Source organism: Piliocolobus tephrosceles, chromosome 2, assembly GCF_002776525.5.
Source record: "Piliocolobus tephrosceles isolate RC106 chromosome 2, ASM277652v3, whole genome shotgun sequence".
NCBI lineage: Eukaryota > Metazoa > Chordata > Mammalia > Primates > Cercopithecidae > Piliocolobus > Piliocolobus tephrosceles.
The window spans coordinates 47,457,428-47,482,708 of record NC_045435.1 but is presented as its reverse complement, the minus strand read 5'-3'; the positions used below and the strand labels follow the sequence as shown (position 1 = coordinate 47,482,708).

Sequence of the window (25,281 nt, the reverse complement as noted above, 5' to 3'; positions counted from 1 at the left end):
AGCAATGGTAAAGGCCCTGAGGGAACAGCAAGCTGCAGAGCTCCAATGGGGAAACGGGCCCAGAGGGAAGGCACCTGCCTGGGGTTAGACACAAGTTGGGGCAGGCCAGGCCCAGGCTGCCAGCTCAGGCTTTGGCCCCTCCATCCACTCCTGGCTCCTCTGTGGGTGGCCCCATCTAAGCCAATGGGCCCTTCCTGGCTCCAAGTCCTCTCTGCAGTGTGGCCCTGGGCAGGCAGCTGCCCTGCCCTGTGCCTTTGTTCTTGGCTGCCTCACCCCTGTCCTGGGCTGCGAGGAGACCCCTGGGGTGGGGGCGGGCACACTTTGGGTCCATGGCTGCTGCTCAGATGTGAGGTGGTGACCACCAGGCCATGTGTCTCTGGACAGGGATAGGAGGGACTCAGAGAAACACAGAGACCAAGAGATAAAGTCAGAGGGAGATGCAGAGACCAAGAGGGACAAACCAAGGGAGACAGAGAGACGACATTAGATCAGAGATGGAGACCGCGAAAGAGACCCAGAAAGGGAGCGGCGTGGGCTGGGGGAAGAGACACCCCGGGGATCATGCAGTGGTCACAGGTATCAGAGCTGGGCTGAGGGAAAGGACAAACTGAGCCTGTCCCAAAGCTGGGGGCTCAGTACCGTCTGCCCAGGGACGTGCAGCAGCAAGCTGCAGGCAGGCCCTCAGGGTAGGAAGCAAGGCGGGTGGGAGGCAGGGCCTGGTGTCTGGGCAGTTTTGTACCCAGGCCCCTCAGGCCCTCACAATGTGCGCAAGGCTGCTGGGCCCATCTTCCAGGGGTGATCACTGAGGCTCAGGCTGGCTAAGGCGGCCGGACCCCAACCCCTAGCCCTCCCCTGTGGGCCGCAGTGCCAGGTCTGGTACTCAGAGGTTAGGCTGGGCGCAGGGAGGGTGAGGGCTCCGCAGCCAGCGCGCCGGGCGGCCTCTAGGAGTCGGATCTGCGCGTCTGGGCTCTCAGCTAACGGCGCCAGCCCGGCCCCCTCCCCGGCGGGCGGCCGAGACCCCGCCCCGGAGGCGGAGGCGGAGTCAGTGGAGGGGGCCGGGGATCGGTTGGTCCCGCCCCTCGCGCCTCCGCCCCGCCCCGCGCGCACACAGCCGGGGGCCGCCCGGGCTCTCGACGCGCCGACGGCGGGGCGAACGGACTGACGGACGCCGAGCGCAGCGCCCCGCGGTGAGTGCACGCGGCCCCTTCCGCCCGGGCTCATCCCCGTCGGTCCGCGCCTCGCAGCTCAGGACTCGGGGGCGCTCGGACGCTCCGACGGCTCAGCGGACCCTCGGACGCGCCCAGCGGGCTGCCCGCGCCTCCACCCGCGCCGCCGGTCCGACCGTGTCTCGCTCTCCCGATCCCAGCGCGGGGACGGCCCGCGAGCGCCGCGACCCAATGTACAGATGCGGGCTCAGAGGCCGGTGCGGGGTGGGGGCCGGGGGTCCGAGGGCGGGTTCCCCCACCCCGGGTCCGCAGCTTCCTCTGCTCTGGGTCTCCCTTCTCCCCCAGGGCCAGCTCCAACCAGTCATCCCCTGGTCCCACTGCTCACCCCCACCCGGACCCAGGACCCCGCCGCCCCTCCGGTTCAGAGAGCTGGGTCAACACCCTCAGGGAAAGAAGACTAGAGTCCCTGGTCTAACACTACCCCCTCCGTCACCCCCAAGTCACACTCACCGCCACACACTCACACCAGCAGAAGTTTCTGCACGCTCTGCGTTGGCACACCCAACCTCCCTGTCACCCCATCTTCCCTCTCCTAGCCCCATACTCACCCCCGCCACCAGCTCCCCCAGGCCAGAATCTTTGACATTCATCTCACGTCGGCTTAGCACACAATGCTCCACACACACGTGCCTTGCACACTGGCACCCCTCCGAGGCGTGCCTCTCTTAGCAGGCAGTTGTGTCTTGGATAAACACATGTGCCCTTACGGCCTTCTGACACGCACACACGTCTGCCACACAGGGGTGGCCATCACACGCGTATCTCCATCATATGTATCACACATTTGTCTCTCACATGCATGTGCTCCTCAAATACCTGGAATCACAAACACTGGGAGTGCCACACACACTGTGAGTATCACACACGAGTCACAGACCCCCACGACTTCACAGTCCCAGCGCCCGGGCACTCCATGGGCAGTCCTCCCCTGTCCTGGGGGGTGGGGAGCCGATTTTGAAGGAGGGAGGTGGTTGCTTCTGGTGGAGGCTGCTTACAATGGGACCTGGCTGTGGGGATCATGGGGGTGGCTCAGCCTCAGGCTGGGCCTGACTCCTCACCTCCCTGCATCCTCTCTCCCTTCCCCTGCTCCAGTCTCCCAAATACGGGTGCTCTCCCTCCGTTTTTTGCTGCCACAAGGAGTTGCCCATATCAGCTTTGCAGTGATCACTTGGGCCAGTCCCAAGCTGGCCTGAGCCAGCAGGCATCCCCTGACAGGCCAAAAAGAGAAAAAGGGAAGTGGATGGTTTGGGTGCTTGTGTCTACCGTGATACCCCTGAGGTGTTGGTCTGGGCCCTCCCGGAGGGAGCCCTGATGAATTGGGTGGCAGCTGAGAAGTGTTCCCTCGGCCTGGCATGGATTGGGAGCTGGTGTGTGTTTGTGGCTGATAAGGGCTCTGGGCCTTAACTTCCCTATATGCAAAATGGGGTGAATACTCCCCAGCAGGAGGAAGAGAGTGAGGGAGCTACTCCCCTGGGGTGCACCCTTGACTTCCCGCCCTCCCCTCCTGCAGCTGAGCTGTGTGATGGGGGTGAGCAGGGGATGAAGTCAAAGAATCTTATTCCGGAGGCACAAACCTGCCAACCCCGGCTGTGGCTGGCCCTGCATGTTTTGTTTGGCTCTCGCCATGTTATTATTATTTTAAAAAATTAATTAGCTGCCAGCATTTACAAATTGGCAGTTTTCACGTAAAAGTCCGGATTTCCGTCTTCTCTTGAAAAAATCACGAGGTCTGGTAGTTCAGGACCTGCATCCCCTGGCTGGTGCTGCCCGCTCCCAGCTCAGGGGATGGGGCAGGGGCACTGTTAGGTCCCCGTCCCCACCTGGCCCTCTTACACCTTCTCAGTTCCTGCCTGGCCTGTGTGGCCTTTGTGTGGCTGTGACTGCTGCATGCATTGGGCTGATTTTGCTCCATTGCCCGCCTCAAGCATAGGCCCAGACTGGTCCTCCATGCATGGCTAGGGAAGCCCTGGACAGGCCTCCTACCCTTCAAGGCCTTAGTCATTGGAGCAATGAGTGGCGCCCAGGGCCCTGGGCCACAGGGCATCTTTGTGATGTTGGCAGACACTTCCTGCTAGGCTGTGGGGGACGGTGGTTTGGGGACCCCATGAAGCAAGAGCTCATGCCAGACAGCATTCTCCGAGGCACACTTTGTTCATCGCTTTTCTTCCCAGAGCCTGCCACCCCTCCTGCAGGGTGGAACTCTTGCCCCTATTTAAGAGATGGGGAAGGGGAGGCTGAGAAAGGGCCTCCCAGCAGGCAAAGGGGAGAGCTGGGGATTAGCCCAGGATCTTCTCCCTCCAAAGCAAAGCTCTTTGCCCCTCTCAGTGAGCCACTAGTGAGTGGGAGGACTTGGTCTCCTTGGCCCTGGCGGGAGTGCCCTGAGCCCATCCACACCTGACATGAAATAGGTGCTTCACAAATGCTTGGGGCCTGCTGATGGTAAGTGAAACTGTTCTCTGCAGCAAATGTGGGCCTAAGGTGATTGCACAGCCACTTACATCACCTTTGACACTTTTCATCTGCTGTAAAACCCGGCCCAGGATTCCTACTTGGGTCTTAATGGTCACATTCACCGTGACCCTATCATCACCAGGTGGAGGCCACTGAGTCCTGGGTGAGTCCAGGAGGTCCTGGGACCATCACGGTGTGTCCTGTTGGACACCACATGCAGTGTTTGCTTTGCATTTAGGAGCTGTGGGTGTGAACATCTTTTCCTTAAACCCCTGGTTGGCCTAGGCACATGAGATCCCACATGGGACTGAGGGACTCAGGGCCAGTGTTAGGTAGGGGGCAGCTGCCCCTCCCAGCTCATGTTCCCCTGGGTGGCTGAGTGGGCGGCATGGTGTGGGGCAGTTGCTGCATTGTTCTATCCCAATTCCTGTGGCCCTCTGCTCTCTGCCTGCCATCTGTATGTGGCTGAATTCATGTAAACTAAAGGTCTCCTTATGTGTGGCCTCCTGGAAGTTTGCTGCCTGAATGAAGACCAGGCCTGTGTGCGGCATGTGGAACTTGAGGTGGGGGAAGCAGCCCTGGCTTCTTCCTTGTATCTCCTGGAGAGGCTGACCCTAGCTTTTTTATTTCTGTCCTGCTGGGGGAGAGGTGCTGGGCCTGGACGTGCCAGGTGACGTCTGGGGCCTGGGGCCTGGTCTGTGTGTGACTGCGGTGTGCTCCTGGGTCTGGTCCTCCCTCTGCTGGGCCTCAGTCTTGCGTTCTGTAAAGTGGGTGCTTCTGATGGTTTTTGGTGCTCAGGGTCTTGCTGTGGGGCGGTGGGGGGTGGGATTCTGGGACTGCTCTGCAGGAGGCAGTTGGGTGTGGGCCACCTCTCTGGCTTCCTGAACTCCCCCATCTGAGCCTTTCCCTGAGATACAGTTCCAACCTGGGACAGGCTTCTGGGCACTGTGTTCTCCCTGGCTCTTTGTGAGGCAGGAGCTGCAGCTGGGGGCCTGGCTCTCCTGGGCTAAATGGGGAGTCACTTGCCCATTCTGGGCCAGGCACGGTCTGGATCGGGGGCTCACAGAGGACAATGCAGACACCGTCATTGCTCCCATGCAGCTTGTATTCTAGTTGGAGTGGTGAAGTGGGGTGAGTCGAACGATTGGAGCTGTATTTAGACTGTCAAGGAGGTAAGGCCTGCCGGAAGCGGCATCTAGGTGGGCAGGGAGGGCGCATTTGAGGAGGGGATTTCTGAGCTGAGCAAGGGGGGAAAGAGGGGGCAGCTTGTGCAAAAGACCTGAGGTGGAGCCTGCTTGGCATGCTAGGGACAAAGAAAGAGAGGAGGCTAGAGTGGGTGACGGAGAGGAGAATGAGGCAGAGGAGGCAGGCAGGGAGTTGGAAAGCTACTGGAAAGTTTTGAGCTGGGGTGCGATGAGGTCTGATTTTCATTCTAAGACCCCTTCCCTAGCTGTGAGGTCGAGAGGCTTTGTACCTCCGTGGAGAGATGTTGGCAGGACTGCTAAGCTGCCTGTGTCCCTGTACCAGGCCCTGTGCTGGGGACAGGCCTCACTTTGAGAAGCTACAGCTAGGTGGGGGAGGTCAGCCTGTCCATAGGTGCTGAAGTACGGGGTGATGCATGCTGCTTCAACAGATGATGGCTCATCCTCACAGGGAATATTATGCAGCTGCAAAAAATGAGTATGCTCTCGATGGAAAGGTCTTCAAGATCTGTTACGAGAAGAAAGCAAGGTGTTGACTGGTGTGTAAAGTGTGCCACCTCTTGTGTAAAATTGGGATATAAATTCACATCCACTTGTATGTGCATCAGCAAATCAGGAGCTAGTTTCAGTGGTTACCTGTGGTCACCTGGGGTTGGGGGGACAAGGGTGAAAGGGGAGGTGAGACTTCCCACCTCATGACCTGTTACATTTTCTGGTTTTTGGGCTGTGTCACTGTGTCGCCTGTTCACATTACATGAAATTAAAAAGTAGTTGGTGGTTGAATGTTCATTTGTGAGTTTTAAATGAAAATGTTTAAGATGGTTTTAAATTCCCTGTGTTACTGACCTTGTTGAACAGACTTCTTCCTGGTGTGATATATGAAAGTTTCCATTGTGGTTAAAATTATATGTTACCAAAGTCACTTTTTGCAGTTTGGCCAGTGGACAAAAGAAAAAACCCCACCCATTCCCCCTCCCGCCTTGCCTTCACCTCTCTTCCTGTGGGTGTTTCCTTCTGTGGAGCCGACTGCAGACTCCTTCTGCCAGGGCATCGCTGCATTTAACATTCTGTCTGAGCCTGTTTTCTCAGTCTGCCCCACTGCCCCAGGGTTTGGTGACAGGTCTGGGCCCCAGGGGGTAGGGAGCAGGACAGGGAGCAGCCAGGTGCAGGGAAGTCGCTTTTTGGCATTCTGCAAGGTTCCAGTCCAGCTCTGCTACTCACATACTGTGTTCCCTTGGGGCCAGTGTGTCACATGTCAGGTCTCAGGTTCCTCCTCTGTGAAGTGGGTGTCAAACTCCCTAGCTCTCAGGGAGGTTGGAAAAAGGAAAAGAGGAAGTGAGGCTAGGTCTGGTGGCTCACGTCTGCAATCCTAGCCCTTTGGGAGGCCAATGCAGGAGGATCACTTGAGGCCAGGAGTTCAAGATCAGCCTGAGCAACAAAGTGAGACCTCATCTCTACAAAAAATATAAAATTAGCTGGGTGGTATGCACTTGTAGTCCCAACTACTTGGGAGGCTGAGGCGGGAGGATCACTTGAGCCCAGGAGTTTGAGGCTGCAGTGAGCTGTGACCACGCCACTGCACTCCAGCCTGAGAGAAGGGACGAGGTCCTGTCTTTAAAAAAAAAAAAAAAGGAGGGGTTGGGCATGGTGGCTCACGCCTGTAATCCCAGCACTTTGGGAGACCGAGGCGGCCGGATCACAAGGTCAAGAGATGGAGACCATCCTGGCCAACATGGCGAAACCTCATCTCTACTAAAAATACAAAAATTAGCTGGGTGTGGTGGTGCATACCTGTAGTCCCAGCTACTTGGGAGACTGAGGCAGGAGAATCGCTTGAACCCAGGAGGTGGAGGTTGTAGTGAGCCGAGATGATGCTACTGCACTCCAGCCTGGCGACAGAGCGAGATTCCATCTCAAAAAACAAACAAAAAAACAAGGAGGAAATGAGAGCACAGGTTCCTTTATTCTGTAGGTGTTTATTGACCACCTGCTGGGTGCTGGGGACTGTTCTGGGTGCTGGGGACTGTTCTGAATGCTGGGGGTAAAGCAGTGACCAAGACAATGTCCTCTACCCCCACAGAGCTGGCTCCCACAGGGAGCCTCAGATGGGAAACACACTGATGCACACTATGGTGTCCTTGCCGACCCTGTGTGCCAGGAGGGGTGGAGACGCTGATCCAGGACAGGGACTGGAATTGGGGCTGTTTTAGGTAAAGTGTCAGTGGGGGCCAGGACCCAGCCCTGGATGTTGCTGAGGGGAGGGACATTAGGACTGAGGATACAGCAGGTGCAGGTGATTGGGTGTGATGAGGAGCTGCTGGTGGATTCTGGTTTGGGGAGGGGTGGGGTCTAATTGAGATCCTAAAGGTCCCTTCCCCTGCACTGCTGCTGGCAGGGAGCAGGCTGGAGGGCAGCTGTGGGGATCCATGCAGCAGCGTCCAGGTGAGAGAAGTGGGGGCTTGGATTAGGGCAGTGGCAGCATTGGAGGTGAGAAGTAGTCAGATTTGGACTGACTTTGCAGGTGGGGCTGCCAGATTTCTTGATGGATTGGAAGTGGAGTGAGTGAAAGGGGAGGCCAGGGTGAGGCCGGCCATCCTGCCCCATGGTGGACACAAACACCATGCGTGGCTTCTGGTCCTTAGCCGCCCTCTGTCATCCAGTTTCCTTCCCCAGATCCCCGAGTATGGGTGGTGCAGGTGTCCCTGTGGCTGCAGGCAGCTCTGCCTCCAGGGCTCCTTCTGAAAGCTGGGGCTGCAGAGGTCTACCCTCCCAATAGATCAGACAGAGGGGCTGCTCCTGTATGCTACAGGGGCAAAGGGGACCACCGGGCTGTGCCTCCAGCCAGGCATTATGGGGTGGTGGGGAGCAGTGGGTTTGTGACTTCACCTCGGGAGGGCCAGGAGCCTTGACTGGGTGTTATGTGGGGAGGGAGAAAGCCAGGGAGGCTTTCCCCTGTGTGGGGAGCCAGGGAGGGGCTCTGTGGAGTTGGCGTTCCTGCTTTAGCATCTCTATGAAACCCTTTGCCAGGGAGTGTGCCCCGGGCCTTGGATTCTCTTCATCACCCCACAGTGCTGGCAGTAGCCTCTGGTGTGGGCCAATGCTGTGCCGGGGGCTGGTGCACAGAGGAGCGGAACACAGGGCCCCTTCTAAGGTCATCCCCAGGGGCACCTGCATGGGTTGTTCTGAAATGCTTTGTCGGGACCATCCCGACAAAGGAGGAGAACGCTGAAGCCATGGGAGCTGGGGAGGCATCTAGCTGAGCCTGGGTGGTCAGGGAGGGCTTTCTGGAGAAGGTGGTATAGACACTATGATACGAAGGTAGAAGGGTGAGGGGCACCTGGGGACAGGATAAAGCCTGGCTTCTTTCAGAATGGGGGCTTGGAGGAAGAGTGGAAAGTAAGGCTGGCGAGGCAGACTAGACCCTGAAAACAGAGGCCCTCCAGTCCTGGTCTGTAACAGGCAGCCTCAGGGCGTTCCGAGCAGAGGAGGCGCGGCCAGACCATGAGGTTGAAGGGTCCCTCTGCAGCCCAGGTGTAGGGGTGGGTCTGGAGAGGGCAAGGCGGCAGGTGGGAGGCCTGTGAGAGTGACAGGGCCGGGAAACTGAGGCTCAAAGGGGAGCGTGCTTGCCTGCAGTCACATAGCTACTGAGGAGGAAGAGCTGGGACGGGAGCCAGCTCCGTCCACCTCCGGGTCCTGCCTGGCGAGCTGCCCTCGCATACGGGGCACCGCTGCACGCCCACACCACACAGTCGCCTCCTCCGGGCACGTCCTTTCCCAGGGCCCCTCGTGGGTCAGCCGTGCGTCATTTTGTGCCATTGTCTTCAGTTATTGGAATTTGGAAACATTGCAGAAATGCCTGTCTCTCTCCTCATATATGGAGATTGTTGCAAAGCAAGTGCTGGTTTGGGGAAAGGTTATTTCCTTCCTCCAGGGTGGGGAGCCCGGCTTTCCTGAGAGGGGCTGGATTGTAGGCAGCCAGTGTGTCCCGCCCAGGTCTGTGTGCTGGTAAGGAAGTGGTGCCACCCACCTGTGCCACGCCAGGGATGTGGGGGGCAGCACCCACGTGCTCAGACAGACCCTGCCGGTCCCAGGCCTCACATCTTGTCGGGTCTCTGGTTGTTCTTCTGTGAATCGGGGGCACCCCCCGGGCTCTGCTGACACTGTTGCCCAGGAAGAGCCTGAAACGGGAGGAGGTCTCTGAAGTGTGATGAGGCCCAGCTGGGTGCATGGGGAGCTCTGTGGGCTTTGAGCGCTGCCTGGGCCTGAGCCCCTGGAGCCTGCGTCATGAGGGGTTTGTCTCCCAGCCTCAGCTTCTCTATCCGGAAAATGGGCCTGGTGGTAGGGGCCCCTAGTAGGGTTGGTGTGAAGGCTGAAGGATGAATGGAGAGCCCCAGGCCTGCTTTGGGGAGGCAGACAGCGCTGCTGGCCGTAGCTGGTTCTTGAGTGTGGCTGAGTGCAGCCACCCATGTCTCCTGTGGCTTCTGTCTTCTGGCCATGGAGACACCATCATCTGTGTCAGGGCCAGACCTTGGGCTTGTGATCGGGATACCCCAGTGTTTGATAAGCCTCCCAAAGTTCTTCCCTCCTTAGCCTGGGTCCCCCATCCTGGCCTTGAATCCCCAGCCCCGACCTTGGTCCTGAGTTGAGCTTTTAGATGATCCAGAAAGTTCTGTTCTTAGAGTCTCCTCAAAATGAAAACACATCGTCAAAAAACATTGATGAGCACACATGTGCGTGCCCGCACACACACGTTCTGTCTTTCTCTCTGTCTCTTGTCTGTCTCTGAAGATCCCACTCGTCACTGGTTTCTTAGATAACTTTCCTAGTCCTTGAAGCGGAGAGACTCACTGTCCTCGTGGTGGTTGGTGTTGGCTCAGCATCTCAGTGTCCTCCCTCATCTCTGCTCCCCTGCATGGCTGTGGAAACAAATTTCACTGCTTTGGCCCATGGGCATCCCAGGGGACCTGACGGCTGTTGTCTGATAATGGGGCTGGTAGAGGCAGAGGGCTTATATGGGGACCTGTGCACTTTCTTGGGGAATGAGCCAGAGGGTGTCAGCTTCCTTTCTGACAGAGTGAGAATGAGCTTCACTATCGTATTTTCGGCTGCATCCTCCTACCTCCTCTCATTGACATCATATTTAATAACTTAATGTAATTTTAAAAAAATCACTTCTCCATTTTGCTTGTACTTACTTTTTTTTTTTTTTTTTTTTTAAGACAATCTCACTCTGTCACCCAGGCTGGAGTGCAGTGGTGCGATTCCGGCTCACTGCAACCTCTGCCTCCCAGGTTCCAGTGATTTTCCTGCCTCAGCCTCCTGAGTAGCTGGGACTACAGGTGCATGCCACCACACCGGGTTAATTTTGTATTTTTGGTAGAGACGGGGTTTCACCATGTTGGCCAGGCTGGTCTCAAACTCCTGACCTCAGGTGATCCACCCGTCTTGCCCTCCCAAAGTGCTGGGATTACAGGCGTGAGCCACCGTGCCTGGCTGCTTATACTTACTTTTAAAGGAAACCTTTGATCACAACTGTAGATAGAAATCAGGATCACTTGCCCTAAACCAGCAATACCCATAAAAATAAATGTAGCACTAAAAATACGGTGCTTAACATCCTAGCCACCTTGTATTCACTGCCACAGCCTTGAGCCCGAGTGAGTGTTGCCTGGTTTTTATTTATTTATTTTTATTTTTATTTAATTAATTAATTTTTTTGAGACGGAGTCTCGCTCTGTCTCCCAGACTAGAGTGCAATTGGCACAATCTTGGCTCACTGCAAGCTCCGCCTCCTGGGTTCACGCCATTCTCCTGCCTCAGCCTCCCGAGTGGCTGGGACTACAGGCACCCGTCACCACGCCTGGCTAATTTTTTGTATTTTTAGTAGAGACTGTGTTAGCCAGGATGGTCTCGATCTCTTGGCCTCATGATCCGCCCACCTTGGCCTCCTGAAGTGGCCAGTGCCCTGGTTGTTAAAAAGAACGGTTGGCAAGCATCTGAGAGGTGTGGGAGGCACACCCATTCTGCCCAGAGATGGTCTCTGATAGTGGGATTGCTTCAGAGGGAGTTGTGGGGACATTTCCTCACCACAGGACCACCGAGCCTTGGTGCTTGTCCCTGAAATCAGCTGTCCCTGCACAGTCATCTCTAGCCCTACTGGGAAAGGCCCCTGTGGCTGGGCATGGCCTACCTCACATCTCCTGGGGCTGCCTTGGTGGGTTTCGTGCTGGGCTGGGGTCAATGGAGGAGGCCCCAGGCCTCTAGCAGGAATGTCTTCTCTGAGACCAAGTCTCTGGCTCTCAGGGAGTGGCCATGTCCTCTGTGTCCCGAGCTCCATGCCCTAAGACTGTCCTAGTGGGTTCCGGCTCCTGTAACAAATGTCACAGATGAGTTGGGGAGGGGATTGAAGATGGACATTTATTTCTCAGTTGTGGAGGCCGGAAGTCTAAGCCCTAGATTTCATTCCTGGTGAGAGTTTTCTTCCCAGTGTGCACATGGCTGCCTTCTTGCTGTGTCCTCATGTGGTGGGGGGCGGGGAGTGGTGGAGAGAGAGAAGGGAAGAGAGGGAGGGAGGGAGGGAGAGCAAGTGAGCCCTGGTCTTTCTTCCTGTAAGGACACTAATCCACACATGGGGGCTCCACCCATGTGACCTCATCTAAATCTTCTAATGGGGGGCCCCACCTCCTGATACCATCCCACTGGGGTCAGGGCTTTCACATAGGAATGTGGGGAGGACACAGATGTTCAGCCTGTAACAGACTGGTTTAATGAACTGCCGAGGATGGAAACGCTGTAATACCAGCTGCTGGTCCCTGAATGGTCACCCTATGACCCCAAGGCAGGGTGTGGTGGGGTAGCCGTGGCTTCCTGTGCATGGGATGGGAGGAGTGACCCCTCCTTGGCCCCAGATGTTGGAGTTCCCAGGGGCTGGTTGGGCATCAGCACATGACACGGTAGCCCACCTGTGACCTGATCTTGGTCCCTCACAGTGACTTCAGAAGTTGGCCTGCCCATTGCTGGAAGCAGGGGCCCCTTTGCACAGGCTTCTCTGTGTCTGAGGCTACTCAAGAGACATAGGGGCCCCACTCCATCCTCATGGAAGGACTAGTGATCTGTCAGCCCTGGGTCAAGCTGCAGCCACCAGGACTCCCTCACACCCCATCTTTCTTTAGTCTCTGCCTTTCTCTGTGAGCCTGCCTGATTCTCTCGAAATGATGCCCACCACATGGCAGGAAATGTGTGCCCACCTTCAGAACTTGCTGTTTCTTCCCCTGCAGGTGGTCTGTGTTTTCTTTTATTTCCACTTCAAGAGCTCAGGGAGGGGCCGGGCGCGGTGGCTCAAGCCTGTAATCCCAGCACTTTGGGAGGCCGAGACGGGCGGATCACGAGGTCAGGAGATCGAGACCATCCTGGCTAACACGGCGAAACCCCGTCTCTACTAAAAAACACACAAAAAAGCTAGTCGGGCGAGGTGGTGGGCTCCTGTAGTCCCAGCTACTCTGGAGGCTGAGGCAGGAGAATGGCACAAACCCGGGAGGCGGAGCTTGCAGTGAGCTGAGATCTGGCCACTGTCACCAGCCCAGCCTGGGAAGAACGTCTGCCCTGGGCCAGTCAGCTGTGGCTGGGGAGGGTCAGGAGGTCATGTGTTGATGTGGCCCCGGGGGCATGTCTGGAGCCATTCCCTGAGCCTGGGGACTGAGCGAGGCAGCCAGCTGCCCTAGGAGGGCTCTAGTCTACTGCAGATATACAGTTTCATAACACCAGCAACTCACACATTTTGGGGTTAAGTCAGCCATGAATACAAGAAGATGTTTCTTCTTTCTTTGTTGTCACAAATGTCAGGATAATTTTGGTTACAGGTGATAGAAAGTACAACTTCAGCAAAAATGTCACAGAACTGAAAAAGTACAGGATGTAGCTTCAGGCATGGCTATATCCAGGGCCTCTGCAGACGCCATCAGGACCGGGTCTCCGTCTCTTGCTCTGCTGTTCTCTGTGTTCCATACTCCCAGGCAGGCTCTGCCATGTGGTGGTTAGGTGCCCCAGCAGCTCCAGGCTCAGAAGCTCTGGAGCAAGGCAGCCCCCTCCCAGGAGCATCAGCGTGGGCCATGTGACTGGGTTGTGTGACTGTTCTGACCTGTCACCGTGGATGGGGCAGGGAGACCTCTCATTGGCCATCCAGCAGTCCGCCTAGCTTGAAGTGTGAGAGGGGGTTCCCCAGAGGAAAAAGAGAGGCTGATGTGATTAGACCCATTGTGCAGATGAAAGCATTGCTGCTCAGAGGGTCACGTGCTCCGAGGTGCCCAACAACCTAGTGGCAGGGCTGGGTTCAAATTTGAGCTCTAATCTCTGGGAGTCCAAAGCTTGGTCCTGCTGGCTGTCTCTCTTGGCTTTGGCAGCAGGGACTGACTGCCTTGGAGGCCTCCAAGGCTCTTGAGCCTGACAGTTATACCACAGACTGGGCCAGACACCGCTGTTGGTTACACACCGGCCGCCTCACTGGCAGCCCTGAGAAATTCCTAAATTTCAGGGCCGTGCAAATAAATTGGGCACAGCGAAGGCCTGAGGGAGTCACAGAGGAGACTGGGCTGCCCGCTCCCCTGGCTGCTGCCTCCTTCCAGATGCTGTGGTGACCGAGGGAGCCTGGGTCTGCCGTAGGCCGGCCCCGCCTGCCTGTCTGCATAGGCTGTCTGTCTCTGGCTGTCTGCTTGACTTTCGGTCTGTGCTTTTCTCCATCTGTCTTTCTTGCTCTCCTTCTGTCTCCCTGGTGGATCTCTTTCCTTGTCTCTCTCAGTCTCTGTGTCTCTTTCTGCCTGTCTCTTGCTGGCCCCACTCCCCCTACCTGGCCACCCAAGTCTAGGATCTCAGCCCTTTGTGAGACTAAAAGGCAGACGCAGGAGTGAAAGTGCTTCTGTATGGAAGCACCTTGGTTGTTTAAGTCACTTAGCCAGTGACTAGCCAGGTGACTTCAGGGAAGCCTTTTCTGTTTCTGAAGGCCCTTCTGGGATAAATACCTACAAACCCATCCGTTCACTCACCCACCCATCCACCCACCCACTTTTTTAGCCATCCATCCATCCACCCACCCGTCCATCTACCTACATACCCCACTCGTGGGGCTTGGCCTTAAAGCATGGGGTGGGATTTGGGTGTTCAGGGTTCTAGGAGAGTTTCAGGAGAGAGGGCATCGCAGATTGAGCTAATGATAAGAGAAAGATGGGGGGATGGGAACCAGAGAGCGTTTTCCAGTTTAGCAGGGGTTGGGTGTGTGGAAGACAACAGAGGGGAATGGGTTAGGAAAGCTAGGTGGGGTTAGATGGTGAAGGGCTTTGAATGTCTCTGTTAGGAACTTTTTCTTTATCTTTGGGCCACAGATCTTCAGCCAGGGGTCTGTGAGTGGACTCCAGGGAGTCTATGAAACTCCCTCACACAGCAGTTTTAGGTATGTGCCCATGCATCTGTTAAGGCTTTTGGTTGCAAGGGACAGAAAACCTGGTCCAAGTTAGCTTAATCAAAAGGAGTTCATGTCATTGTGAAGTTCAGCTTTTCAGTTAGCTTCAGGCATAGCTGGATCCAGGTGCCGGGCAGCGATCACTATGACCTGTTTCTTTTTGTTGGATTTCTTGGCTTTTATGTGTTTTATGAGCAGGTGCCAGCCTCTAACGGTCTCCACTTGATGACAAGATGGCTTCAGGTACCCTTGATGTTAAATCATCTTTAGTCTAATACAGTAGGAAAGAGAGAAGCCATTTGCCCAGTGTTTCACCTGAGGTGGGTCTTATAGGCTCTAATTGTGCTGGTGTCCATCTCTGAGTCAGGCACTGTTGCGAGGGGGAATGGGAAGTGCTGATTGGAGCTCCAGCAGGATGATGGGGACACAGAATGAAATCTAGGGGCTGTTCTTGGAAAGAGGCTGAATATGTGCCAGGTGGTCAGAAACCACCTGGCATCGCTGCAGAGCTTGGTTCATTATGGGCCTTTTTTTGGTGGAGCTGGGTGTGTGTTATCCATAGCTTTTTTCACATTCTCCAGGGGGCCAGAGCTGATAGAGAACCATTCAGGGTTTGGAGCAGGGATGAGAGGTGATGAGCGGTCCCTGGAGGCAGGATCTCGGTCCAGGGACAGACCATGTGGAGGATGCCTGGGGATCTTAGGACTCCCCCCACCCCAGGGGGGGCAAGGGTGTGCCTCCTTTTAGGGTCGGGTGGAGGGTGTGTGGAGCGCCAGGTGGGGAGGGCGGTGAGCTCAGCCTTGGCCATGGGCAGCCTCATTTCTCATCGCTCCCACCCTGGGAGTGTTTCCTCTTTGCAGAGGAGTAACTTGTGGGGAAGGAAAATACCAGCTCTCTTCAATGCCAAAAGCAACATTTTCTTTTCTCAAAGGTTGATTAAAAGTCACGGACATTAATCTTTGTAATTTTTCACCTGCTTATGTTGGTAATGAGATTAGTGATTGTGTATGTAAGGTCACCTCTTACCTAAAATTGAAGGAGCTTTTTATTCATTTCTTGTTTTTTCTTGTTTTAGGGAGGAGAGGGAAGGGAGGGGAGAAAACCCTGGCTGTTCCACTTGAAGGATTATTTTTCCCAGGGTTCTCATGAGCTCACCCTGTTGAAGGAAGGACCCAGTGACCAGTGAGCATGTGAGGAGCACGAGACACCTGGCACCCTAAACCCCACCTGCAGCCCATGGCTTGGTCTGTACTTCACATGCAGGGCTTGCCCTGGACCTGCCATCTCCCTCCTCCTCACTGGGGGTCTCACATGACCCATCCAGCCTCACCTGCTCAACAGAAAGGACCACAGACCTCTCCTCATCCTCCTGGCCCGGTAGCCCTTTCCTCGCAGCCAAGCTTCTGGTCTTTTTGCACATCATGCTATTATTAAGACATTTGCCCATGAGGAAATGAAGGCAACTGTAGTTTTCAAGATTGAAGCCAACTTGATTACTTTGCTTTGATAATTTGTGAATTTCAAATCACTCCCCTTCTTTCCGTTTCTCCTGCCAATACCTTCTCTGGCTTTTGTTTCCTTTTTCTGGATTCTTGCAATGGTACTTTTTAATTTTTTTAAAAAAGTCTCTCTCTCTGGCTTTTAGTTATGGGGTTTTGCTCTGTCACCCAGACTGGAGTGCAGTGGTGTGATTATAGCTCAATGCAGCCTCCAACTCCTGGGCTCAAGTAATCCTCCCACCTCAGCCTCCCAGCTAGCTAGATACAAAGTTTCTTTGAAGGGGAAGAAAACACACACATACAAAAGAGTAGCTAAAAGTCAGTGTAGGGTGGTAGAGGAAATTCTTGGATAACCACCACCTGGGCAAAGCAAGAGGACACTGCCTGCCCCCATAGGTCCTCCGATTTCCCTTACTGGCCGCTAGACTTTGAGGGTGACAGTTCCTGCTTGACTTTCTAGTTCTGGTTCCTACATTTGCAGTCCCTGAATGATATAGCTGAGATTTTACCAGGTTTTGTACTTTATATGACTGGAATCTGTCTCAGATTTCTCAGAAGGGATGTCTACAGTTTGTTCTTGAATTCCCCGTGAGCTGTGACCTAGTGGTGGCCCTGCCACCCTGTTGGGACAACATCCACTAAATGTACCAGATGTTTTGCCGAGGTCCCTGGGCCCTGGATGCAGTGACTGACTGAATGCCCCCTCCTTGGCATCTCTTCTTCCTTGATGTGCATGTCCCCCTCCCCAACCTCTATCATTTTTCTTTGTGCTGCTCACTTCCCAGCGACCACTCTCTTCCTTGTTCGCTGCATGCCAGCTGCAGTGTGTCAGGCTGGTTCCTGCCTCAGGGCATTTGCACATACTGTTAGTGCTGCTTGGGATACCATTCCCCAGATCTTTGCATGGCCACCACATTTTTGCATGATACCACCAAGTAGGTGTCGGCTGAAATGTTGCCTCCGAGGCCTCCTCGTTTGACCATTATTGCCAAAGGAGCATGCAGTCTGTCTCTGTCGCAACGCCCTTATTTCTTCCCCCCGTCAGAATGTTGGCTGCATGCGGGTAGGACTTCCTCTCGTCTTGTTCACTGCCACATCCCAGCATCTGCAGTGGGCTGGCGGGTAGCAACTGTTTGATGGATAGCTGCAAACTAAAGGACTCTAGCTCTATTTTCTCGGCCAGACAGACCTGTTCAAATCCCCACAGCTTTTACGATTTATGTGGCCTTGGACAGATCATTTACTCTGTCTGGGCCTCAGTTTCCTCGTTTGTAGGTGTTAAATGGTTAAGGAAAATAAGTATCCCTGGAAACTCGCAGTCCAGTGATTGGCATTGTGTTGGCACTGAGGAAGTGATAGTTAGACATGAACTTGATTAACTGTTAAAATTCCTACTTAATGCTTTGTGCCAAGAACAAGTTTATTTTTCCCCAGTGAACTAGATGACTTCCTCTTATCAGAGAAGGAGCACCGGGTCACCCTCTAATTTCCCTTTTGGCCTTGGCTGCCAGGAAGCATACTGCAAAGGGGAGGTCTCAGGAGCAGCCCTTATTTCCTGTCCATCTTCAGTGCAGTTCTTCTTCCTTTTCTTCTCCCTGTTCTTTCTTTATTTACGTTTGGCTCTACAGTGCATGTGTGTGATTATTGTCTTTTATTTTGGTAAAATATATGTAACATGAAGTTTACTTTTTTTTTTTTTGTGATGGAGTCTTGCTCTGTCACCCAGGCTGGAGTGCAGTGGAGCGATCTTAGCTCACTGCAACCTCCACCTCCTGGGTTCAAGCAATTCTCATGCCTCAGCCTCCCGAGTAGCTGGATTATAAGTACATGCCACCACACCTGGCTAGTTTTTGTATTTTTAGTAGAGACGGGGTTTCACCATGTTGGCCAGGATGGCCTCGATCTCCTGACCTCGTGATCTGCCCGCCTCGGCCTCCCATAGTGCTGGGCTTGCAGGCCATGCCTGGCTGAAATATACCATTTTAACCTTTTTAAGTGCACAGCTCAGTGGCATTATGGAAATTCACATTGTTGTGCAACCATTATCACTATCTATTTGCAGATCTTTTTCATTATCCTGAACAGAAACTCTGTCCCCATTAAGCAGGAACTCCTCCTGCTTCCCACCTCCAGTCCCTGGACCCACCATTCTACTTTCTGTCTCTGAATTTGATGACTCTAGATATCTCATAGAAATGGAATCACACAGGATTTGTCCTTTGGTATCTGGCTTATTCACCTAGCACGGTGTCCTCAGAGTTCATCTGTGTTGCAGCGTGGGTCAGAATGCCCCTCCTGTCAAGGCTGATAGTGTTCCATTGTATGGAATATTTTGTTCATCCATCCATCCATTGATGGTCACTTGGGTTGATCCGTGTCACTCGAGTATATCATGAATAACAGTGTAGTGAACTTGGATGTGCCAATATTATTTTTAAAAAATTACTTTCTGGGCCTCAGGTGGTCTCAGGCCCACTTATAAATTAAGGGTAGATTTTTGGACGGTTTCTAGGACCAGAGGCTGTCTTGCCTGCCTCTGCCTGGTGTGTGTCTGTGTGTCTGTGCTCAGTAAACTCCATGGCCACTGTGGGTGCCCACCCAGGTCTCTCACCTGGAGGTGCACGTGTCTCCCAGCGGCCACAGGTGCTGGCTGCTGATGGCTCACACCTGTGCCTTCTCCAGCCACCTGCCCTTTGCTGGCAGGTGTCACTTCCCCATGAGGTGCCTGGGAGGTCACTCTCCATGGTCTTTGGCCAGTGACTGACATGCCTCTGAATGGGATGAGACCGGGGTGCCCCCCACACTGCATGGCTTCTTGTGGGTCTCTGGACTCCAGCTGAGATGCAGCCTTGCCCAGCTCCCCCTGGCTCTGCCTGCTTTCCTTTGCCCTTCTCCTGAGAGCTCTCCCCCGACGGACCATGCCCTCAAGCGTCCCTGCCTTGGACTCTGCTTCTGCGGAGCCCAGTCTAAGACAGTGTGCAGCTCACATATCCCTCTGAGCACTGTGGGTCTTGCATTACTGTGGGTGTTGGGTTGGACTCTGATGCAGCTGACCTACTGAGGCTGACTACACCATGTGGCTAGGGGTGGTCTCCTTGGAAGAGGGCGAGAACTCCCAGCATCTACCACATATAGAAGAGGAAGGTCCTAACCCAGGAAACCAAGCTATTCTGGAGGCGACCCTGGGGCGGGGTGGTTGGAGGGGCCAGAGCTCCCACCTCATCCAGGCCTCTCTCCTCCTGGTGTGGTCAAGAGATGCTCCAGCCTTGGAGTGTTCAGGCTGGTAGAGATGACCCAGGGAGCTCAATGATGCCAATGGGAAGGGAGTGTGGATCTCGATTAGTCCAGGGAAGCCCTGTTGCTGGGCCCCACAGCTTCATTGTCAGATGTCCTGACATTAGTTATCATCTTAAATTAATTATCAGTGAATAATATTGGCAACTAATTTAAAAAGCACCATGTGGGCCCCACAAACACATCTGTGTGTGGACTGGCTGGGGGTCTGGTTTGTGCCTGCTCTCTGCTTGGACTTGGGCCCAGGGGCAGCCATGTGGGTGGAGCCAGTGGGCCAGGTGGTACTGATTCCGGGTTTCTTTGTCACTGTCTTGTCTGTGAGTGTCTTGTGTGTTTATTTCCCTGCTGTCATCCTCAGCTGTTTGCAAGTCCCAGTGTTTTGATATAGCTGCTTATTAGTTTTTAAAAGAGATCCCCTGCAAATATTTAAAAAATTTTAAAGCCATACCGGCACCAACCTGAGACTTCGTTCTTATCTATAGTTGCCTGATCAAATGGAGGTTGCCCAGTTAAGTTGGAATTTCAGATAAGTGACGGATGTATCCCAAATACTGTACAGGACATCTTTAAATGCTAGACAGTTCTCCATCATTTCTCTGAGATGCCTATGCACATCCCAGATCTGTATTTGCTGGATCTCATCAGAGCCAGAAGGGTCAGAACTGGAGGCGGGAAGACCTTTCCTTCCTGATCCAGTGTCATATCCTGTGGCCTGTGTACCCACTAAGGTGGGACCCCACTTTCCACAGTAGCGGCACTGGAGATGTCCCCCCCAGTTGGCCTTGACCTTCCATTGTCCTTGTCAGCCCAGAGGGGTTTCATCTGGGGCCTGCTGTGGATGAATGTGGAGGTTAATTTATCTAAGGAAGCAGTGTCGCTTTACTATAGGATGTGTGTTTGTTTTTGTGGTAGGTTGGGGCCCTTCCCTGGATAGCAGAGCGAAGAGCTTGTGGCCAGGTGAGAGAGGCAGCTGGGGCCTGAGCCGCATCCTGAGGCACTTCTGCCTCTGATGTGCCAGAGCCCTCCCTCCCCATTCTGACTGCACCAGGTGCCTTGTGGGGACTGGGCAGGTCTCCAGGGGGCTCACACTGTGTGCTGAGTCGCCTGTCCCTGCTGGACACTCCCTGGGGAAGACCCTGGCTGAATGTCTCCCCGCTCCCACACTGCCCTGTGCACGTTCGAGTGATGGCCCTGAGTACGTAACCCCAGGTGTGAACCCCGCTGCCACTTTAGAATACCCTGGTCCCCCAACCCACAGCAGGGATTTGATCAACAAAGACCAAAGTTGTGGTAGCCCCACCCACCGCTGGTCCTGTCTGGAGCCTGCTTTTGTGTCTCCACTCCAGTGGCAAAGCCTTGCTCACAGTGCTGGATGCACTCCCAGATGCTAAGTGCTGAGTGCCGCTTCATAGTAGCTTGATGTCCTCATCGTCACCTAAATGCCCGTTGTCGTTTTGGCTCTTCCTGTGAAGAATGGGCTGCCAAATACAGAGGAATGGCTAGGCGCAGAGGCACACGCTTGTGATCCCAGCACTCTGGGAGACGAGACAGGGCGATTGCTCGAGCCTAGGAGTTTGAGACCAGTCTGGGCAGCAGAGCAAGATCCTGTTTCCTGCCTATTTTTTAATGCCATAATTTATATTACACACATGATGATATGTGAAGCATGCATCTTTTAAAAATGCCAACAGTTGCCAACCCTCACCCCTCCTAGGGGTACAGCCTGAGGCCAGCCTGGACAGTGACTGGCCTGGTGCCCTCCACCTGCCAACCTTTCCCGTCCCCAGATGGCAGCCCGGTGACCACCAGGGCCATGTGGACCTGGTACAGACTTCTCTGAGTCGCATATTGGGCGTCAGAAGCACAGGGTCGTGGAGTGCATGTGCTGAATTCTCACATGGGTACTACCTTGCAGAGAGGTTGCTCCAGGTGACACTTCGGCCAGTGGCATAAGAATGATAATAACACCACTATGCTAGTGTTTGCCTTCCTGATGGGAGCAAGGGAGAGACTGCAGAGGTTTTACTTTGTATCCTGCTGGTTTTTACATCCCCACCCGGGAGGGCTGGCTTGCTGCAGTGTGACGGCCTGGCAGGCCACCACATTCTGTCCCAGGGGCTTTGTTTGCTGGCCAGGCTCTGACTGCTGGGACTGCCCCCACAGGGAGGTCAGGCCTCCTTCCCCACCCCATCTCCAGGGGTTTCTCTTTTCAGGTTGGTGACGGGTGGGGGCTGTCTGCAGAGGCTGGGGATGTGAGTAAACTCAGTTGGAGCTCCCAGGAGGGGCATGTTTGATTCTGTGACCCTGCAGTGTAGAGACTGTGCCCTCCTACTTCTCTCTTGTATGAGTGTCCCCAGCCCTGCTTATTTCAGGTGATAGGGAGCTCACTCCTGCCCAGCAGCCTGGTCTGTCCCTGCCCTGGAGGGAGCGTTCTCCACTTGGAGCTGACATCTACCATCTCTTCCGTGCCCCCACCTCCCGCGCCACACATACACGCTCCATTGGGAACAACTGTGGAGATGGGAGGACAGGGGGGTCTGCTTTTCTCCCAGGTGAGCCACCCCAAGGGGCCTGAGCCCCCTCCCCCATGTGGGCCACTCCCTCTCGACACATCCCAGATAGTCCTTTCACCTCCTGAGTGGACAACCTTCAGCAGCACCAGGGTACTCTGAGCTGCATGCATTTGGGGGGGCCCAGACGACATGGGGAACCTGGGAGCTCACACCCCATGTGATATCTCAGGGTGGCCAGAGCTCTGTGGCTTGAAACAGGAGTTGGAAACCTGAATTTTTATGTGAACGTTTTCAATTTATGCATGCTGGAAACCAATTTAAAATGAGAAACCCACTGTGTGGGCCAAACAAAATGCACTTGTGGGCCAGAGAATGCTGGTGGGCCCCCAACCATGGACCTGAGGTGTGGTGGAACATGTTCACTGTGTGGATGCAGAACCAGGGCTCAGAGAGGGCAAGGGCCGTGCCTAGGGTTGCACAGTAGATGTGGAGAATGTAGAGTCAGGCTTGGGCCTGATGTTCTTTATGATTGCCCTGGGCCTGGAGTGGGGAGATGGGCAAGCCTGAGGTTTGGGATTGCTTGAGCATGGACAGAATGTGATGCCGGGCACCCAGGAGGCCGAGGGGCCGGGCCACCCTGGGGGCTGTGCCAGTGAGCAGAGCAAGGGGACAGACTTGGTGGACCAGGTGATGAGGCAGGGTGGGCTGGGCAGGAAGTTCCTCTGGAAGAAGTTCTAGGACAGCCCTGTGTCCTGTGGCCAGGGTACTGTCCTCTCAGGACGCAATGTTCATGCCTAGGTGTGTGATGCACTGGAAGGCAGGAGGGCAGGGAGCTTGGGTCTCAGTTCACCAAAGATTTCTTTTTGTTTTGAGATGGAGTCTCACTCTGTTGTCCAGGATGGAGTGCAGTGGCACGATCTCGACTCACTGCAAGCTCCACCTCCGGGGTTCAAGCAGTTCTCCTGCCTCAGCCTCCCGAGTTGCTGGGATTACAGGTGCGTGCCATCATGCCTAGCTAATTTTTATATTTCTGGTAGAGATGGGGTTTCACCATGTTGACCAGGTCTCGAACTCCTGACCTCAAGTGGTCCACCTGTCTTGGCCTCCCAAGTGCTGGGATTACAGGCGTGAGTCACCTCGCCTGGCCAAAGATTTCCTTTCCTAAAAGGCACTGTCAGCTGGCATGGTGGCTCGTGCCTGTAATCCCAGCACTGTAGGAAGCTGAAGTGGGAGGATCACTTGAGGTCAAGAGTTCAAGACCAACCTGGGCAACACAGTGAGACCCCTGTTAAAAAAGTTAGCTGGGTGTAGTGACATGTACCTGTAGTTCCACCTACTCAGAATTGAGGTGGGAAGATGGCTTGAGCTCAGGAGGTTGAGGCTGCCATGAGCTATGATCACACAACTGTGCTCTAGCCTGGACAACAGAGTGAGACCCTGCCTCTAAAAACAAACACAGAAAGGAACTGTTGAGAGTGGACCTGAGGACCTCTCCCTTGCAGTCTGGAGGGCCCTTGCTTTTGCTGACTGGGATTAAAGGCCCTGATTCTCCCAGGCATGAGGATTGGTGAAAAGGTGGCATTTGAGTGGCTTGTGCAAGATGAGAGAAGAGATCCCTGCGGCCCACTCCTAATGTCAGTGGCTTTACGGAGTCCTCCAGTCTCCTGAGGTGGCATCTCAGTGTGAGGGCAGGGGAGTCGGCCCTCGAGGCCACAAAGGCTCCCTGGTACTCCCCCGGCCCTGAGCCTGGTCTGGGCATGGGCTTCCATCTCCCCGCCTGTCCATGGACCTCCACCGCAGCCTTCCCTGCCTCAGTCACACAGCTCCCCCTTCCAGGCGGTCCTGGACTTCTCTCTTCTGTCCACTGCATCCTATCCATCAGCAAATCCTGTGAGTCCTACCTTCAGAATAGATCCCCTGTGCCACTGACTCCTGCCTCTCTTCGCTCACTGCCCTGGGCTCTCTCACCTGCTCCCTGCTGGCTCCCCTGCTGTAGGCAGCTGGGTGGGTCCCTTGCACTGGAGAGTCCCAGGCTCTAGCACTTGCAGGCACACCCAGAGGCCCTCACAGCAGGCCGTAAGCCCATTGCTCTGCAGTTACCACCCTTGTGCTGGCGTGGCTCAGCTCTAGAGGCCCTCTCTGTCCCTCACCTGCCTGCTGCTGATCTGGCCTCAGCCCCTTGGCCCTGCCATTCCCTGCCTGATGCCCTCCTCAGAGAAGCCCTCCTCTTCCACCAGGCTGACACAGGCTCCCCCAACACTGCCACGGACACTGCCACGTCTCCTTGATTCCCTTCGTTTATTTCATCATGGGGCTCATGCCTGCCTGGCGTTCAGTTCTCTACAGATTTGCTCTTGGGTTTATTATCTGCCCTTCCACCTCTGAGGGTGTCAGTGCTGGGAGGATACTGGGAACCTGTCTTGCTGGCTGATAAACCCCCAGTTCCTAGAGGGGCTGGGCACAGAGGAGGCGTTCCTTCAGAGATGGGGCCAGCCTGGGGACCACTGCTGTGACGATGAGCCCCGTTGTCTCTCTGTCACTGCCCTGTGGGGCTGTGCTTTAGGCTGGGAGTCGGAGAAGGAGCTCTTGCCTGTGACTTTGGGGAGCACGCTGTCTAGAAGAGGCAGGCATGGCCACTGGGTCAAAAGTGGGGCTACAGGCACCGGGGACTTGGGCCAGGGTGGAGGAGGGAGGAGGCATGAGGATTGGTGAAAAGGTGGCATTTGAGTGGCTTGTGCAAGATGAGAGAAGAGATCCCTTGGGGAAGTTCAGGCCTAAGGGCCAGTGGGAGGGTCAGGTTGGGATGGCTCCTGTAGGGCCTTGAGTGCCAGGTTCAGCTGGGAATCCAGACCTTTCCTTGCTGGCCATGGGAAACTGGGACAGGCTGTGGGGCCGTGGCACGTCGGGGCCAGCTGCCGTCAGACCAGACTGGGTTCCCTGGGAAAGGGGAGGAGTGGAGTCAGGGTGGGCAGGGAGGTGGCGGAGCTGTTCCAGTGCAGACCGGAGGTGAGGCTGGAGCGGGGACGGGGCCTAGAGACGGAAGGAAGGGTAGAGACCATGGGGAGGGAGTGGAGATGGATTGCGGGGAGAATGGACATGACTGGGGGAGTTGGTGGGGTGTTAGGGACAGCAGGGCATCAGGATGCATTTGCCAGTGCTAGTGGGGAGGGGGACAGGAGCATCCCCTGGGGCTAAGCCTGCAGGCCCGGGGGTCTCACAGGGGTGTTCCTGAGTCCTAGGGTCTGCGGGCTGGGGCTATAGTGGGGGTCTTGTTCTTGCCCAGCATTTCCCCACTGACCGTATTTTCTGGCCAGCAGCTGTGGTGCGTGGCTGGGGACTGAGGGATCTGGGCAGCGATTGGTCGGGTGTGTGCATGGGACGGTGCGTGTGAGACTGCCCAGGGTGTGTACTGGCACATGGGCATGCTGTGGGTGAGACAGTGTGTGTGACTGCGTGGAGGATTTTGGGGCATGTTGCCTGATGTGCCCTGGTGAGTGCGACCGAGTGGGTGTGGGGCTGTGCATGCGTGTGTGTGGGCACGAGGGCTCACTCAGAGGGTCTGCCTCAGAATGTAGGTGAGGGTGGAGGGTTGAGTGGCCCAGCAAACACACGTGGGGCTGTCAGCAACTCCAGGTCAACACCTGT

General features: G+C 55.1%; 1 protein-coding gene across 1 annotated transcript in view; it reads left to right on the top strand.

The window, feature by feature from the left end:
* Positions 1–1,078: 1,078 nt before the first annotated feature.
* The window catches only part of FBLN2 (fibulin 2), a 90,657-nt gene continuing 66,454 nt past the window's right edge, over positions 1,079–25,281 (top strand). The window contains exon 1 of the mRNA XM_023196208.2: positions 1,079–1,187. The gene's annotated coding sequence lies outside the window, so the exon portion shown is untranslated. The remainder of the gene's footprint in view (positions 1,188–25,281) is intronic.